Here is a 4,141-nt window from a genome sequence, read left to right as displayed (position 1 = left end):
AAGAACCGCTTCCCCGGAAGAGTGTCGTAGTCGTCCTTCCGGCGAACCTCAACAGTGATTCTCCCATCACATGGACACCTTCTAGGAATCCCGTACTCTGAATCGGCCACGAACCCTAACATGTTGATGTAATCGTTTTGCCTCTTTGCATGTCTTCTCTCCTCTGTCGGATCCATCTCTGCCACAAATCAAAATTATTAGCACATAATAACGATAGAATATGATTAAATGAACCCTCAATCGAACTCCCATATCGATTAAGAACCCTAAAAAAAAATCCCAAAATCGATTTTAAATCACACAAATCGCAAATCCCTTTCAAACACACAATCGACGCTAACACACCGTGAATCTACTCGATACTGACCTAAGAGCGTGGAGATGGAGAAAACCTCCAGAAATCGCCGTCGCACGGAATATTGCCTCGGAGAAAAGAAACCCTCGGTTTTTCAGAGAGGAGAGAAATGAACGAGTTACGCGGAAACCCTACTTTCGTCGTCGTCAACGAGGAAAGGAGAAGCCAGTCAGTGATCGACGCGTGGCTTGAACTCACCTCTTACGGGTTCACTCGTAAGGCCCGGTTCATCGAATTAAACCCATTTTTGATTTTCTTTTAATCATTCGGGCCTAAGAACTCGAACCCACGAACCCGGTAAAAACCGCTAATGCGGATGGTCTAACATATCTATGGTACAAATTTTATTTTCTGTTAGGTAGAAATTGAACTGTAGTTAACATCATATTTAATATTATAACTAAAGAAATTATACATCTTTTCTCCAGATTGAAATACTGCAGTGAATTACAAGGTATGACAATTCGATATTTTTATTTTAATTTTCTGTAAGTCCTAATTCCGCCTAATTTATAATTTGTATTTGATCTTTTGCTAGAAGTACTGTTAAGAGAATTGTTAGTAACTTCAATGTAATATTCACCTTCTTTTCTCGAATTATTTTTGATTTCTATTTGATGTTCGTATCTGTTTCCAAATTATATTATTTCCCTTCTTTCTTTCCAAACTTGAATGCGTAACTATATAAATAACAGAGTTGTTTGAACGACACCCAATTAGGCTGGAAAGAGAAGAATTATTCTCTTTGCCTCATTGAAAGTTGAGGGGGACAAACTTTGGAAAACAGATAAGTGTAAAAAAGGCTTTAAAACTGTTGAAACTGATTATATGTTCCCAGAAACATATTGATTTCGTTAGTAGCTTTACGAAAATTCCCATATACTTAGTATTATTTGTTTGGTTGAGGCATGCTAGTTTGGGGCTGCAATTAGACACATTTTACATATTTTATTATATATTTCCTTCTGTAGAATAATAGGGATCCTGATAGAATAGCCATTCCTTGTAAAAAAATTAAAATAATAATACTGAAGAATAATATGATTTTGAAGTTTAATATTAAGCTCTTTTTTTATGCTGGCTTATTTTTCTGTTGAATGTATATACCTTTTGTGTGGTTTCGTCTGTTTCATTCTTTATGAATCATTTTTTCTGGATTTCAGAAAGTTGTCCACATCGTTGGTAAGTTCTAAGTGAGGGATCTTTAAGGGCAAACCCTTACTAAAAAGTATAGTTTAACGCTCATCTTATGATGTGTGCGTTTAAATGGGGAAGAGTTGGATTCGAAGAAGAAGTGAAATGACCAGAGCCAAAAATTTGAAGAGAATTCTGATAAGAACACAACTACAATTTGGCCTAACCTCATTGAATTTGTTTAAGGCATATCATTATATGTATGATCAAATTCAGTATTTATAATCTACAAATCATTGAATTACAAATACAAACATAATATCTTCATAATATAACATGCCCACGTATTGATGATACATGCTTTTGAGTTTTGAATGGTTAAATATTCTTTTTAATTATCTTGCTCTTTGTTAAAATGGAGAAGGCAAAAAAGGGCATGACGAGTGAACATTATGGCAAAGAGGAAGGAATTTTTTTTTCCTTTATTGCTACACACTTCTTTCCGGTTTTCATCTCGTAGTTTATGTTGTCGGTTCCTTGTGAAAATCATAAAATCATAAACACTATGAGAATTTTTTACAGTTGATGGTTTAATTTTTAGCTCATTTATAAATGTATATACATTTACCGGAGATAGATAAAAAGTGACATGAGTCAATATTCGTTTATGTATTCTATAATATATTAATTTTAGCCTAAATATCAGAGATATAGTCTAAAGTGAAAATGTTCATTTTTCTGTATCATCATTTTTATTATAAATACTTTTATATATAATTGTTATTTTAAAATATATTTAAATTTTAAAATTATTTCCCCGCAGACCGCGGGGGTCTAAATCCTAGTGATAAATAATAGCTTTTTTCATACCTAAAAAACCTTTTCTGTAGTGTATTAAAGAGACATGGCATTCTCTTCTTCTCTAAAGAAGTCAACAATACGGCGACGTTGAGATTTCACTCAAAGTATCATTTCACTTACTTCGGTTCAGATATACATCATAACATTCGCGACATGAAGCTGTGGGTTCCGATACAGCAAAGAAGTTGTCCATGAATGAATTATCTCGTCATCTCTAAAAATCAGATGAGACCTCTCCAAACTCGTGCAACGTCAACGTAGCTCGTCTTCATGAAAGAAGAAGAAAAAAGTAGTAGCTCATGATGACAGATTGTTTAACTAGAAATTCGGTGAACCCCATCTTTTAACTCGTCTTTGAGAAGATGGACATGATCTCGTTGTCACGCCTCGGAAATCACACTTTTGACTTCAGCTATTGCGTGACCTCGGCAGTCACATGGTTAACAGTTCGGCTTCACTCCTTCCTATCTTCAAGTTTTAGACCAAGGTCTTTCTAAAACAAAAAAGAGATAATTCTAATTAACTCTTGGCCCACTTTTGCTTCTCGGCAACACGGAAGTCATGGTTTGATTCCAGCGATCATGGATGGATCTCAAGAAATCAACAAGGCCCAGAATCTAATCAGAGAACGAGTGGTGGTGAACAACAACAATGGAAAATTCTCCGTGCCAAGAATCAATTATTGACGACAAGATAAAGGGAAGATTGACACATGGGCCTTGTCAACAAGTCCGCAAGCTCAAAAGGAACATCGATCCTGTTCGTGGGTGCTAGCCAACACAGCAACATCTTCACAATTCAATGGAGACAATGTAAAAATTAAAGAAACAGTCTTATCTGACTATTTCAGTAATTAGCGACGATCTGCTATCACCGCCGCGTTATCATGCCATGGATCTCGCATGTTTATCAAGCTCATCAACCCATCAGAGAAAAAGTATGAGTACAACTCATGGACAAAAAGTGTGACAACATCATGAGAAAAGATATTTGCAATAAGTGACATTCAACTCGGGAATCATGCGGTCTACGGTAATAAAATTTAATCTCGGCAACAAAGCTTTGATCTCGACGATCAAGAGCTCTTTGTCCAAGCCAACTCTCACATGTCGAGTACAACTCACCCTGATGTTAGAATGAGAAAATTATTGAGAGTTTATTTATGGAGAATGAAGAACATGAAGAACATAGAGAGAGAGAAAGTAGATCTCAAGATGTAAGAGAAATAAAGAGAGAATAGTTTCCTTAATTTAATTGTGGATCTGAGTACAAGTATTTAAAGACAAGTGACCTCAGTACACAATATAATAAAATATCTTCTTCTCTCTTCTTCTTCTGTTCAATAAAATCGAGCTTATAAAACTCTTATAAAACTCTTATAAAGCCTTATAAAACCTTATAAAATCTTATAAGTCTGGCAGCTTAATTCTCAAGTCTGGCTGCTTAATTCTCAAGTCTAGCTGCTTAATTCTGCTTCATGTCAACACTCCCCCTCAAGCTTGACCATGTGGAACAAGTCAAGCTTGAAGCCATGAAGTATTCCCTCACTAAAACCTTAACTAGGTAAAACCCTTTGGGAGAAAACCCAAGTCAAGGAAAAAGAGTAGAACACTTCATGAAGGAGAGATCATTGACATGATAGGTCTATGAGTCCCAATTTTGGATGAATGAACTCACATACCTTAGTGCTTGCTGCCTTGGTGAAGATATCAGCTAGCTGATCTTCACTCCTTGTGTAGCACGGCAATATGATCTTCTGCTCCACGGCTTGTCTCACTTTGTGGCAATCTA

At 35.9% G+C, this 4,141-nt stretch overlaps 1 pseudogene; it reads right to left on the bottom strand.

Moving 5' to 3' along the window:
- The window catches only part of LOC106338720, a 12,845-nt pseudogene that overhangs the window by 439 nt on the left and 8,265 nt on the right, over positions 1-4,141 (bottom strand).

The sequence above is a fragment of the Brassica oleracea genome, chromosome C4 (genome assembly GCF_000695525.1).
Source record: "Brassica oleracea var. oleracea cultivar TO1000 chromosome C4, BOL, whole genome shotgun sequence".
Classification (NCBI taxonomy): Eukaryota; Viridiplantae; Streptophyta; class Magnoliopsida; order Brassicales; family Brassicaceae; genus Brassica; species Brassica oleracea.
Note: the sequence above shows the minus strand (reverse complement) of the source record. Positions and strands in the feature narration are given on the sequence as shown.